Source organism: Columba livia, chromosome 11 (genome assembly GCF_036013475.1).
Source record: "Columba livia isolate bColLiv1 breed racing homer chromosome 11, bColLiv1.pat.W.v2, whole genome shotgun sequence".
Taxonomy (NCBI): Eukaryota; Metazoa; Chordata; class Aves; order Columbiformes; family Columbidae; genus Columba; species Columba livia.
In genome coordinates this window covers 1,204,454-1,219,646 of record NC_088612.1, presented here as the reverse complement: position 1 = coordinate 1,219,646, position 15,193 = coordinate 1,204,454, and the positions used below count along the sequence as shown (strand labels likewise).

The 15,193-nt window shown below is 45.8% G+C and overlaps 1 protein-coding gene across 1 annotated transcript in view; it reads right to left on the bottom strand.

Annotated features, from left to right (window-relative positions):
* The window catches only part of LOC102091144 (tropomodulin-2), a 30,914-nt gene extending 21,143 nt beyond the window's left edge, over nt 1-9,771 (bottom strand). Inside the window, exon 1 of the mRNA XM_065076417.1 lies at nt 9,614-9,771. The gene's annotated coding sequence lies outside the window, so the exon portion shown is untranslated. The remainder of the gene's footprint in view (nt 1-9,613) is intronic.
* Between the last annotated feature and the right edge of the window lie 5,422 nt (nt 9,772-15,193).

The following is a 15,193-nucleotide window of genomic DNA, read 5'->3' as shown; positions in this document are numbered from 1 at the left end:
CCAGGAGGGGTCTGGGACACTTGGGAGCCTCACGGGTGCAGCGGCAAAGAGCAGCTTTGAGACATAGATCAGAAAAAACATCAGGAGCCTGACCCTTTCCATAGAGATAAATCTATTTAATTGCTTAGAAACAGCAGCATCTGCTTGTTCTTCTGGCTAAAGGCAGAGGGAAGTGGTAGAATCACAGAAAACAGTCCAACGCTGACAAACAAGAAACAAAACGTTATGCCTTGAGCTATTCTGTCTTCTCCCAGCTTTGCTGACGGCTGAAGTTTACCCACGTTGTCTTGGCTGGTGTTTTGGTACATTTCGGTTACCCAAGCAGCTTTAGAGCATGCTGGTCAGTAGTCTTATTTCAAAATGTTTGCCTACAAATGATAGCACTTATCATCAAAATAATTCTTGCAGTGGGGATGTGCTACTTGCAGCTCTAAAGCCCACCAGTGAATTAGTCTGCTGCACGGGGCACCTGCGGGCGTTCAAAACATGGTTGTGAAAAAATAGCGACTTAGTATTTCATCAACTTCAAGTTTTACAACTTGAATGTGGTTCCTTGTTAGATGATCCAGATCAATCACTAACAAGAAAGTGTCATTTGTATGGCCACAGTAGTCATTGTCATACCATTTGTCATATGACGAAGGACTCTCTGTCTTTGCTCACCCTTTTTTTCCTGTCTAGAGCCAGAATCTGCCTGTAAATGGATGGAGTGAAAGAGAATTAATCTCTGATCAGAAACAGCATTGCCTGGGGCCTTTCTTGTGCCCCAAGTCTGTCCAGTTTCCCACGCCAGCACCGGATTGCACAGCGACTTGTGCCGTGTCACAGCTGAGCTTTTGCATTCACAGATGTCAGAGTTACGGTTGATATGGAAACCAGCCAGCTGGCACCTTCATCTGCAGAGGTACCACCCCAAAGCCCGGTTTCCTTTGGCCAGGTCCTTTGCTGCCAGAAGATAACAAAATCCACACGCCTTCTGTAGCTCTTCATGTGAGCTGGGAGCCTGGTCTTCATCTTTCTTTTCTTAAAAATCCAAAAGAAAATGTGGCATTTACTCAGTTTCTCTATTAAAATACTAAACATTAAAACATCTATCATTTTTCTATATATCAAAATCATCAACCTTATAGTAAGGGAGGAGGACAGTAGGATTACAAATTTGGAAAATGTGGAATTCTATGAATAATGCAAGGCACGATAAGCCTTGATTCAAAACCATTAAATATCCTATTCCAAGAAAAAGCCTTATTTCCCCTAAACACTCTTACTTTTTCCTTATTACGGATCTATTTCTTGTCCCTGTTTCCGTGGCTTGACATCGTTGTCAAGCCATTCCAATTGTCATGATAGAATTCAACTGTTCTCTAAATGGTGAGTTTCTTTTAGAAAGTTGGCCTCTGGTTCACAAAGTTACAGCAGCTGTGCAACAACCTTACACTGTCAGAACCTGGCACATGCAGTGAGTGTGAGAGAGATTCTGGCAAAAAACATCCAAAGAGCTATTTTTTGGTGTGTGTTTGCTGCTTAAAGAGAACACCAGTTCTACATACATTTAATTGATGCGATTTGTTACCACAACTACTTGTTAGATAATAAAAGCATTTTATTTAAAAGTGATAATTGTATTTAAACTGTAAAACCAAATTCAGGTACAGTACAAGATTTCTGTTCTAAGGCATCCGGCGCCTTCTCTACGTTTCTTTGGGTAAACTCCTCCAAATGTAACATTTCAGCCAGCAGTCATTAACTGGGCTGAGAAATTCCTCTGAGGGGATTAGAGCTTTTTAAAACTCTGTTTAATGGTTTAAATGGTTATTTGATTAGAGTTTAATCGCATCCCTGAAAAAGACAGGAATGTAATCCCAAGGTCAGGTTGATTAAACGTTGTTGGAAAAGAGGTCCCTCGGCTGCATGGCTCCGCACGGCTGCCATCGGGGATCACATCTAAGAGTTGTCTTACTGACATCACCAGACCACATGAGAACAGCTGTTGGGAGGAGGTTTGCAAACTCGGTCCGGGTGCTAACAGGTAGTTACTGCGGAGTATGGTTCGTGTGTACCAGACATGTCTGACTTGGTTGTGAATTACCTAAGCGCTCCGCCACAACGGGATGATGTGCCAAGAGACACTTTTCAGCAGGCGACAGTTTTCAATATTGTAACTGTTCCCTTTTAATTAGTAGGAAGAAAAGCTATTTGACCATGTGCAGCAGGCACACCCAGTGAAAAATATAAACCCAACTGTTCAAGATGTATCAGTCCAACTTCTCCCATGGCATGAAGCACTATGTTGGATAACCCTTGTTAGATTAGCAGCACATGGAAGAGCTTGAAATCATGCTTTTGTTACATGCAACAGAAATTCCCTTGATGTTTTCCCTTTCACGACTCGCTCCTACTCTTCTGTGAGTGAACAAAAGCAGGAGACAGCGCTTAGGGAGTTTCTTTGCCCACAATCCCTGCAGGCAGTGAAGCTTTTCTGGAGCCTGCACCCTGCTAGTGAAAGCTGCACTGCAGCGCCCGGCGCTCGCGTTCCAGCTCCCTGTGCTCTGTTGACCTTTCACCACGATCACATCATCAGCAACCAAGGGAACTAGATAAACCTAACAATTCATCATCCTGCAGGCTGGGAAGGAAATGCTGAAGTCTTGAGTTCACATACTCTGGAAATTGCTGTCTAACGTGATGATTACAATCTCCACCTTCTTAATTGGATTTCATACTGTTAGTTTTGTGTATGTAAACAGGGCCATATGCTGTCTGTGCAGCTTGTTATTGTGGTTTAACTTTTCTGAGTGTGCAGATAACATTTGCTTTTTACAGATTATATCTGCAGGATTTTCTTTGTACTGTTTACTGTATGAAAACTTTAATCAGTTAAAAAATCCATTCTAACTAACCAGCAGCTCCTAGCTACTCTTATTTTGTGTGTTCGAAAGCAGACCAGGTGTCACACAGTAGGAAGGAGCTGTTCAAGCTAATTGCAGAGGCTCCTTGCTGTCGAACGCTACAGTGCGTTAGGGACACTGCGGGAAGCAGAATGAGGGACCAGGGGTAAGACTGCGGAGTTTCCCTTCAAACCTACTGGGAACAGTGAGCAAGGAGAGCGAGGAGTGGGGGAGCACCAATCCCACCGGCGTTTTCCGTGTGGTTTCAACACGGAGCAGCGCAGTTTACCGTGGGTTCACGTACCCGCTGTGACACGGCACGGCTGCACTTACAGCAGGTGCCCAACCGATGACACCTGGGCTGGCTCAGGACAGCACGCAACTGCAAGAGGCAGCATTTCTGCTGACCATGTGCTGCTTTTAAATCTCTGTGGGGCACGAATGTTTCACAGTGAGCTTCAGACTCTATTGCTATATTTTGGATTCCCCTCTAAAGAAAGAAATGCATCTGTTTTATTTGGGGTGGCTTTTTCACGCATGCCTGTTAACTTCAGGATGCAAAATATGTTTTCAAAGACAAAAAGGGTGTCACTAGTCAGCCTGCATCAAATCGTTACTGCTCTATGTAGTCAGCACCTGCTGTGATACAACTTCTCTATACTTTGCTTGTGTTCCATAAGTACTTTTTGGTTATAATCCTTATCAGCTACCGAAAGGTTTTCTAGAGCAGTGAGGCTGTAGTTTCCACTGGTATCATAACCCTGTTGGAATTTTCTGCTGATGATACAGATATTTCTGGGATGGAATCAGTCCTCTGCTGAATTAATGTTACATGTCAGAGAGACCCCACTCGCATTTGCTTGGATCCCTTAAGAAGTGTTAGTGTTGGAAGAACCTGAATTATAGAACCTTCTGTGGACCAGCAGCTACAAAGGCACATCAGGTCACTCGTGCTTCTAAACCCCAGGTTATACACCTAGAAAACCACCACGTCCCTGGGGTCCTGTAGAGGTGAGGATACTGTGATACGGATGCTGTGAATCTCTAACTTTTGATAGTGTGCACAAGCTAAGAATGAAGCTGCATGGCAATGTGAATTTATGATGTAGAAAGTGATGTGCTGAATGGGAAATAATCCGAGAGAGTTCTTTGCATTTCTATAGGAAAGAAAACAAACAAATAAACAAACACTTATTTTATAATCAGATTTAAGAAATTGTTCTCACTTTTCCAAATCATGGCAACTGATGTTTAGAAAGGAAATTGTGGTACCTCCGTATCCGCAGAAGTGGATATTTGTGTTTTGAAAAATATTTGTGAGACTCATCTGCAAATGTGGAAAAATTCTCCCATTTCTTGAAAAAACCTGAAGTAGCTGAACATGAGAATAAGAAACAGGTGGAATAAATCCCAAGTTAAATTGATACTGGAGCAAATAAATAGGATTGGGGCCATTATGATTAGGTGTTTGTGCAACACAAGCGGATGCTCAGAAGGAGGGTGGCTGGCCTGCCCCACGCGGGCGCTGGAGCGCTCCCACCAACACAGCCCAGCGCCACACAAGGGGCCTCTCTGCTGCCCACGAACTGCTATGGAAAATACAGCTGGGCTCTTCAAAGTTAAAACCTCATAAATAACTACATAAATGTCCCATTATTTGACATATAAATAAGGTGGGTTTTTTAAATTTTTATACTTAAATATCAAGACCGATATGTACTTTCCGACCATGAACATGAGGGAGATGTATACTCAGAGATCATGGGGTTTGGTATAGAATTTCTACCTGGTTTTGAACTAGGAGGTTCTAGAAAGGATGCATTAGGGCCAGCACAGCCCAGGACTATGACAGGAACATACAGTGGAGCATTAGGAAACTGATGTTTTGTGTATATGTTGAAAAAGGTATTAGCTACAGGTCCTGATGTAGATAGAGACAGTAGATGCATCAAAGAAACTCACATAGGTAGAAAATGGAAGAGACATCTGTAGAAAAGGATTTGGTGTTCTAGAATTCTCCAATTTTTGTGCCTGTTTCCCAAAAAAAGACTTCTTCAGAAGTCACAACACAGGGAGCACAGAACTACTCCAGTTTAGTCGCCTTTTCTATCCGTTCCCATGCAGGACACAGTGTGATCGCTTGGTGGATCAAAGTGCATAAGAGTTCGTGGGGCTGGTCCATGGGGCGGGTGTCTGTGGGGCCAATGGGAGCAGACTCAGCTGCACGTGGCACTGAGCTCTGGGTGAGCAGTGACACGGCCAAACCTCTTCTATTCCCAGCCCAGTTTGCCATCTTTATGTACTGTAGCAAAGAATCCTTCAAATTCCCCGTATATTTAAAATGCTGCTTTTCTCCAGGGCTAATGTAGGGTTATTCCATGTTCTGTTCCCAGTAACTGGTTTATTCCCATATAGAAGCTGCTAAATATTTAACAGTTATGTTGTCATAATATTAGACTAGGTCTGAACCTTTAGGATAATCATTCAGTGATCAGAAACTCCACTTCATAATTGGATGAGCCTTTCTGAACCTCGTTAATGCTTATGCCGCTCTGTAGTTTGTGTTACAATTGGCTTCTCTACTGAGGAATTGACAACCATAAAATGTGAATCATCAATTCACTTTAATGGGAGTTCAATCATACCCTTTATAAGAAAATAACCACCATGTATATTGCAAAATTATCCATATGAATGTAGTGTTATTTATAGAAGATATAAAGGGATGTACTCCCTTTGATTCCAACAACATGAAAGGTTTTTAACTGGTGATTAAAGAAAGATGAAACATTAATGATGCAGAATAAAGTTATATAATAACTAATTTCTGATTGTTTCTAAAATAACATTAGTGGTATTATTTATGACCATTCAAAACATGAAACCAAGTCCTGGGAAAGAAGTAGATTACAGTGCCTGATGAATTTATAATCTGTATCTGGGTATCATCATAGTTTTAGATCATAACCACTAGATTTGTTTCCATACAAAAAACATGCGTCCTGCGGGGAGGCTCCCCCTTGCTTTTAGAGCAGGTTAGTTATAAAATAATGAAGCGACCATCTTCTGTTTCTGCTCCTTGCAACTGGTGGCTTTGTGGAACTGGAAGGCAGGTTTCTTCCATCTTTAGAACTTAAGTGGTTATTTGAAAATCCACACAAGGTTAATTAGCTTTCCTCAAATAAAACCGTGACATAGATACTGTCTGAAACTGAGGGTGGTGTTGCTGGGCTGAAAATCCTGGAGAGCACAGTCTTTTTATACAGATAGAATGGACTATGAAATGGCAGCTCCACCCACAATTTGTCGCCTGTCAGCTTCAGCTCTGACGTGAGCAGCAGCACCCTGCGCTGAGCTGCTCCGCTGGTAGCTGACTGACAGTCCCTCGGATAAGACTTAGCATCACGATTGACTGACGCTGTCAGTAATGATGCTGCTCAGTGTTCTAAGTGATAGTCTAAGTGCCCGTTCAGTGGCAACTGGAAGAAAACAGCCTCATTATTTTCTGTGGGGCACCAATGGTATTTTAACCCCTTTCAGTAACTACCAGCATGTGCAGGTTTGACTCTGCAGTAGGTAGGTGCTGATTTACCTGGGAACCAGAGGTTGTACCTCCCCAGACCGTACATACTCCCAGGCCAGTGACACAGCAGCCCATTGCTATGTGGTCCCTGGGTGAACATGGACGAATTGGTTCCTACATCATGCATGTTACAGTAATAGCTGTGACATTTACAACATGGTGTCTTCATCCAGTTCACTCTCCCAGATTTCATGTTGTGTAAGGAATTGTAGTTCTTGTGATCAGCACATCTACCATGGCTGCAAAGCAAAGCTGGTGTTGGGGTATGAATTAAAGGCATCCTCAGGAAGCCAAAGGCCAGGTTCTGGTATCCTCATTGATCGATCACATTTACGTGGAACGAACTCTTGTGGTGCCTTAAACGCCATCAGCCACCTGAGAGCCCCCACTTCAATGTCCTGCCAGGGAAAGAAATGCCTTGTTCGAGGTCAAATGGAAAGTCTGTGGCAAGACAAGGGACTGAACCATCTGCCAGGCATCAAACATCAGGCAGCTTTTCCTTTGGCTATGGGTCTACGGACAGTCTCATTCATTTAAGTGGATCTTTTAAATGAACAGTATACAACAAGTGAAAACACAGCAGAGAGAGAACCAAAGGCTGGGTTAAGAGCTTATACTACTCATTGCAGAACTACAATCCTTAATAATTATCGCCGTTAGATAAGTAATTAAAAAACTCTTTTTGCTGCTTTCCTAAGCTGTTTTTTTTTTCTTCTTACAATGTACAGACACACCATAACTAACTATTTTTTCTGCATTCTAGCTGTAAACCAAAGCCAGAAACCATCTGCAATGTGAACATCTCGATAGCTGAAACAATAAATAGGAGAAAGAATTGCAACTGGAAATAGACTTTTTATTTTTCCAACAAAATAGATCAGACCAGCCCTGGAAAAGACAACACTAGGGTTTGTTTTTCGCATGTTGGAAACTTCAATAGGAAAAAAGGACACTGGGTAATATTAACAAAAGCACCATTCTACCTGCACCGGTAGCAGATAGCAAATGGTGCGCTACCTTTTTTGTCACTGCTGGTCTCAGATTTCCCTATGTTAGAACGGGAGCTGGAGCTCCAGACCCAGCTGTTCCTTGCAACACTCCTTGTAAAGAAGGACTTAAAAAACAAGCTTACAGATTTCTGTGGCACCAAATAATGATGACCAGACTCCACTGTTAAACAGAAGCCACTGCTATGCTTGTGTGTTACGGTCAGTAAACACAATGTACGCGTTCACCCATGGGCACGTACACATGGCTACAGGATGCTGGTACCCGGCACCTCTCAGAGCAAATCCCTGCACGGACACACGGCCTCAGGCTACAGGATCCTCAGTCACAGGAGGACATCGAGCTAGGATATTCAATAACTTAGGAATGCTACAAAAACAGCCCCGAGAGCAGATTAATAACAGAAATGCATAGACATTGTTTGCCAGAAGTTGTAAAGTAGTGGAAATAATAATAATTTGGGGAAGGAAGAAAAGTTGTGTAATAAGAGAGCAAAGTGCATCACTTTGAACAAAATTGTTTAGATTATCAAGATGAGAGAAGCTACTGACTGAGTTCACATAAATCCAACCAAGCTAGATGAATGGGAGAAAAGATATATACGGAATTTAGGTTGGCAAAGTCACTAAAATGACTCACATAACCTTCTTCATTTTTCACATAGTGGTAAAAATTTAGAAACATAAATATTCTGAAAGCCAGTTAAGAGCTGCACAGTATAGAGCACCACAGCAGAGGCAGGCAGTCTATCAGACAGCAAATGGGTGCAGAATAATGTGCAAAAGATTGTAGCATCATGAGTGGGGCACCTCTGCACGTCCCTGCCTTTGAGTCCATTTTTCTCTAGGCTGTGCCCTTGCAAGGCACCGGGAGACGCGGTGCCGGCAGCACTAGGCCAGTTGGTCCCAGGTGTTTCTCTCCCATTACATGTTCGGGTCTCCAGAGCAGAGGCCAGAACAGAGGAAGCTCAAGGACAATTTCCGAGAACAATCAGTGAAAGAAAAGCGTTCATATGAGAAGAAATTGAAAGACTGCACCTGTTTACTACAGATACACCACTCAAGTAACTGACTGAAGACTTCCCCTCCACTAAATGTTTCCAAATGCAGAGATCTATACAATGTATCATTCATTCTATAAAATATTATTATTTCTTCCAATTGTTTATAAACTGTTCTTTTATATTGATACATTTCTGAATTTGTTTCATCATTAATGATGTTACAATGTGTTTTTCTTAAGTTCATGTTTCTCCTAAGCTCAGTGTGGTCATGCGAATCTAACCAGTTTTCACTTATTTTTCATTGTTAGGCTCCTCAGATTTCTCTACATGTTTCTCATTGATCAAGTGTGGATTTTTACTCTGGCAAAAAACCCTCCCCCGTCGCTTCCATCAAAGCAAAACCCCTTGAATTAGCAGAGGCCCACTCTGATCATTTTGCAATCAGAAGATGACAAAACAGCACGTGTGATATCTAATGCCAACGTGCAGGTTTTGGGGGTACATTTTGCTGATAGAGAGCTTGGAAATGTTACTAAACGTTACTAAATCCGCACCCCGTTCTGAGGCTGTCACTGCTGCATTTATTCTGCCCTGCTCGCCTGCAGTGCAGCGCAGCGCGGCCGGCCTCCATCAGCCCTGCTGTGCTGCTGACACACAGCGGCATGAGCCCTCTGAGACAGCTCATCTTCATTTACAAAAATACCTGCTGTCCATATCTTATTAAATTGCTTCACCTAATTTTTGTCATTTCACGGCTGACATAAAAGATGCCAGCACATCGCATAAATGCGCATCGCACAAATGCGCACGCATTCCCGGCGAGGCGCGCTGTCATAAACAAGCCGGCGGGCAGGGAGCGGCACTCCGCGCCCCGCGGGAGCCCCGGGCACGGCGGGGCCGCCCGGCCGAGCCCGCCGGTGCCTACCCGCCGGGGGCGATGTCCAGCTGCCCTGTGCCCGGCGCCGGGCGGGGGTCGGAGCCAGCCGAGGCCCCGAGCTGGGGATGCTCCGCCGCGCCTCCCGCCCGCTCCGCACCGCGGTGCGCGGAGCCCCGCGGAGCCGCCGCCCTCCCCGGCCCCGCGGACCGTGCCCCAGCCGCTCTCCCGGCCCCGGCCCCGGCCCGCCGCCTTACCCGCCGTGGGGCCGGCCCTCGCCGCCTGCGCGCCCCTCCGCGCCCGAGCCCGGCGCCGCCTCGCGGCTGCGCGCCCCTCCGCGCCCCGAGCCCGGCGCCGGCGGCGGCAGGTGTGTGCCCGGCGCGGCGGCTGCGCACCGCGGCCCCTGCCCTGCCGGGCACGCTGGGACTCGTAGTCCGGCAGCCGCCGCGGGGTCCACGGGCCCCGGCAGCAGCAGCACGGCCAGCCCCAGGCAGCCCCAGGCAGCCCCAGGCAGCCCCAGGCAGCCCCAGGCAGCCCCAGGCAGCCCCAGGCAGCCCCAGGCAGCCCCTGCCCACCCGCGGGCAGCACCGGCCCCACCAGCGCGTCCCTCCCACCCTCACCGGGTCACCCCATGGCCCCCCTGCCCTCCCTCACCCTGTTCCGTTTCTTTCTGTCTCAAGCCTGCAGGTGAAGTCATATCCAGATAACTCATATCCAGACCAGGTTTATCACACCTCGACTTTGACTTGGCATGAGGTAGCTTCAGCCTCACCCCTTCCCTGTGCAGCCCCCTCTATGGAAAATATGAAAGCAGACTGTGCTGAGGCTCGGCTGCTGGGCTAACTGCACTCATCGCCCCTGCCCTGTGCGCATCTCTGAGCAGGTGAGCGTGCACTCACCGCAGGTGGGTGCATGGCCTCGACAGATACGTTGGACATTTCTGGGTGCACATGTAGGCAGCTGGCCCTGCAGTGCCCGGTTTGCTCCTCTCGCACACCCTCTGCAAACTGGCCCGCAGCTGAACCAGCCAAACGGGTCCCGCAGGAGCAGTGGCTGCTGGCCCTCACCCTGCACCAAGATGTGTTGCTCCAGGGAGCCCATTCTGGAGTGGAGGGTGCTGGCCCCTGCCCAAAGAGCCTGCCTGGGCTGCAGCCAGGGCGCAGGACACAGACTGGAGGAGAAGGACGCTGTAATAACCAGTCCTCTGTCTCCACAAGGATTCAGAGGGATCTCTGGGCGTCTCACCTGGAGGCCCTAAGGACAGGAGCATCTCTGGGGTCCCCTCTCCATTCAAGAAGGACAAGTCACTACTCTGGCACTACCCAAGAGCTTGGTGGATCTGTTCAAGGAGACCTCTGGCTGTATCATAGTGCGGTGAGGTTATGGTGTTACAGTGGGGTCAAAACCTCCCAGAAGAATGTGTTGATCTTAACAGAGGATATAGGAAAAGATTGTTTTAATGCTTTTCCTCTCTTCTTTTAATTAATTTTGACTATTTAATTTAGATTCATGCTTTTATTCTAAAGTTAACTGTTATTTGAGGTCATATATAATATGCAATAAATCTGAATGTACTGCCTGTAATCAAATATGTCCATAATTTAACTGATCACGTTGCCTTCATTAGATAGTATGCTTTAGCTGAACTGAGGCCCTTGGTTCTGAGCACTAAGTGAGGAGTCACTGGCAGCAGAAAAGCTATTCCTGTGACTAAAATTTCTCTAAGTTTCATGACATGTTGGCAGGAAAACAAGACATTACCTTGTTAAGAAGCAGGTGCTGCAACAGAGATTAATTTTCCACTTTTTAAAAAAAGTGCAACTAGGTAGCTCAATGTCTTTGGCTTCACTCTGTTCCCTGCCAAACACTTCAGGCATCTGCAGCAGGACTTACAGCAGAAAACTCGGACTCATTTCAGGGACTGAAGGGTTAATTTGGGCATTTTGCTGCTGCTATTCAGGAAAACACCTGTATCCACAATAATGTGCAGAATGCACAAAGATGCTCCAAAACTGCAACTATCTAATGGGAGCCTCCTTGCCTCAAATGTCTTATGAAACATGGTGTTCATCCATAATTTGGCAAAGCTTTTGCCAAACATCCAAACTGTTGTCAGATCAACAGAAATGGAAAAGGAGCACATCTGTTTATCCCACAATCATCCCCTCTCTCTGCCTTTAAGCGTTCAGAGAAAACAGGGCTGGCATCCCTGGTTTTGTTTGGTTGGTACCAGAAGTGTCAGGGAAGCTGAAGCGAAGTGCGTTGGAATCAGCTGCTCAGCAGCGGGTGGGTTGGGCTGGGGATGAATCTCTTGGTTTGGGGGCGGCGTTGAAGCTCCACTGCACACGGGGCCGATTCAGACATGAGGCTGAGAAACATGGATATCATTCGTAACGCTGATTACATTCACTTTTGGTGTTTAATCCTGGTCTGTAGGATCAGGGGTTGAATGAGTTACTCAAGTTGTAATTATACAAATACTGGGAAAGGGAAATGTACAATATCAACAAAGAGAGAAAGTTAACATTGGGTTGTTTGGTTTTTTGATAAACTTCTGCAAGTTTTTCACTCAGCTTTTCCTGTCACACCTTAGAATATATTTGCTAAGTTGAAACTCTGTCTCAGTTGATCTGAATGGGAAGCACCCCTCCCATGCTGACTTTTCCATTTGCAGTTCCCTTGTATTTGCTGACAAACTCCCTTCACTAGTTTCTGTCAGAAATGTAACAACCTAAGAGCTCTGCAGGGAGCACAGAGTTTGGCTGGAGTCACTGTTCTTCTCTTTGGCTGCGGTTTCATGTTTCTTTCTTCCTTTTGCCTCATGCATAGAATTTGCAAACAAAAAATCAGAAACACAATCAGTCTTTGTCTAAGGAAAGATACAGGTCACCTGTACTCATGAGACATACAGACAAAAATATACTTGATAAATGTATTAAATGAAGGTGTACACAAGAGCATACCCACATGTATACGAATGGCAGTCTCCTTAAATCATAGAATACAACGTAAACCTTATCAGACTTCAATCTATTGTACAGTGTGTTCTAAATAATTTTTCATTTTTCCCAAACTGCAGAATTGAAAGACAAAAGTACACAATGCAGTTCACTAATGGAGAATGTATCGCTTGCATGGGATGTACCTGCTGGGGCACATTTACATCGAACGGCTGTGACCGCCTGGACTGACTGCATCTCCTGTGCGTGGGGCTTCACAGACCCCGAAAGCACATCTAGAAGTGCAGGGTAAGGCTCCAGCCAGCTCTGTCCTTTTTCTCTGGTAGGAATCTTGCATAACATTTTGTCCATCTGGGCTTTTTATTTATTTATGTTTTAAGTCGCCTTGTTGAAAGAGATGCAGTGGCGGAGTTAACACCCTAAGGATACAATATACATGGGAAAAACTACTCTAGAAAAAATATTGCTGCCTGTCAGGGGTCACTTTCAATAGCGAGCGGTCCAACGGATCCCCAAGAGAAGCATTTTGTGGCTCTGTGTGTCCTTTGAGCCAGGCGGGTTTGGTTCGGAGCTGCTGCACTGTGAGGTTTGGTGTTTGCAGCACTGCCGGGCAGAGCTCAGCGCCAGAGCCTGTGCCAGTACGGCTGCGACCGGGGCACCCGCAGCCAGGCTCTTTTCACTGAGCTGTTTGTAGCCCAAATGTGGTCAGTTGCTTTAAATTGTTATATTTTTTGTAATAAAACAGCAGGGGGCCATTGCCATTTTTTAATCTGTTTTCCTTATAGCACAGCTTGTAAGACTTTGCTTAATGAATTCCTGCTTGAGCTGGAGCTTGTCTTTTAGACAAACATCTGGTCTTGATTACTGTGTTGTGCATGTGTTGATCTCTTCCCTTAAAGACCAGCTGTTGACCAAATTCAGCGACCTGTATATAAAATGCCTTGGTTCAATGCCTGATCAGCAAATCTTGGACCTAGAGATCAAATTTTACTCTAATTCACATGTGAAATTACTGAGTTGTTTTGACACTTGCCGAAATGTTTTTGGAATATAGGCAGCCCCAGTTTGTAAAAACCTGGAGGTTCAGGCCTTAAAATTCTGGCCAGCAGCATTTCAAGTGGCCAAACCCCAACTGTATTTAGGCTGGAATTTTTTAATTGCATTGGTTTGACAGAAAATAGGATCTTCTTGGACTGTTTTATATGGCAGAGTACAGCAATACATTAAGGAACACCAACTTCGAGTCACCCGTTATTTCACCCAGACTTGATTTCTGTGAAACCCTCCTATATCCACAGTACTCTGAGTCCTGGAGAAATGCATTCAGATTTGGACACTGCACTTGCTGTGGTAATAACAGTAATACTAAATACCTCATCTGTACCGATTAATTTGCAGCAGTACAGGCAACACAACTTCTGCTCCATCCACTGGGGTACGGTGGCTCCTCCAGCCCCCATCTGTGCTGGCTGTGCTGGCATGAGGAGGCTTTGGAGGCACAGGGCAGCTCTCTGCCTCCTTTGACCTGTCCTGATTTGGGTGGTTTGCTCCTCAGAAGGGAGCAGGACCTAACGGATACTGTCCTCTCTTTACTGGGTCTGCTAATGGTGAAGATCTTCCTGCTCCACCTCTTTCTCCATGAAGGGATCTGCAGGACAGGTTGTTCAGTGTTGGATTTCCTTCTTTCCCTAAAGAGCCTGAGCCCCAAGGCTGGATAAAGACCCTCTGGAGCTGACCAGTATGCACTGGGGATGTTTCTCTTAGCACGTTTCTTTCATACAGCCAGTTCACAGTGAATTTGATCATTTTGGATATGTCTAAACTGCCTTAACGGTGCAGTCAAGAAACAAGCCCCTGTGCAGCGTGTCCCAGGTGCTGGGCAGAGCGTGTTAGACAGCGAGTGGGCTCCTGCAGACGGGGCTGAGGATGCTGAGAGTCTGACAGAGGGTGCTGGGGCTTGTCTCCAGGTGTCCCGGCAGGCTGGCCACCTGCACGGAGAGGGCAAAACTCCAGAACACATAGGTGGCCACCCCTGTGGCCTCCGACCACAGGCAGTGTAAGCCAGCCCACTCACGGGAATGTGCTCGGTTAACCCTTCCTGTCAGAACAGAAAATTCTCAAAGTAAACATATTAGATATATTACGATTTAATCAGTTTAGGATTATGTCTGAGGCTTTGGATGTCCCTTTCCTGCCGTGTGCAGCTCAGCTCAGTGAATCCCAGTGAGGATGCTTCATGCTGTGTCACTCTTGCTTTGCACATGCATCATTTCAGCACTAGTGGAAGTTCCTCTGCTGTCCAGGTCTTCCATGTCCGTTGAGGTTTTGTATTTGCAACACTTCCCCCACCCATCTACGATTGCTTTAAATTATATTGCAGCCTTTGAAAAAGAAATCCCTCTACTAATTCTTCTGAGAACATTGTGTTTGCCCTCTGATACATGCATTGGTCTGTCAGCTTGGGAAACACCAGCCTTCTAATGACTAGAGGATTATAAATCTATCGCTGAGCATCTGCAGAAGTGCTCTTGTGGTTATAGAGATGTCTCTTTGTTCGCCCCCAGGCTCGGTGCCAGGAGGGCTCGGCGTGGCCTGGTGGGTCTCCTGCCTCCAGCACCAAACAAGTGAGAATGAGAATGTCACAGCGATCGGCAGGCGGCTCCATCACCTGCTGACCGCTCCCAGCCTCCTCCTACACACACAGGGAGTGTCTGTCTTGGAAGCAAAGAACACTGGACTCTTCTATTTCAAGTCTGCACAATTCCAATTTTGATATAAGTTATCAGGTGAATTTCTGTCTCTGATAAAGTTAATAAGAGCCTTGCTAATGACTTCAGCACAGCCAGGACGTGGCAAAATATCCTTATTTACTGTATT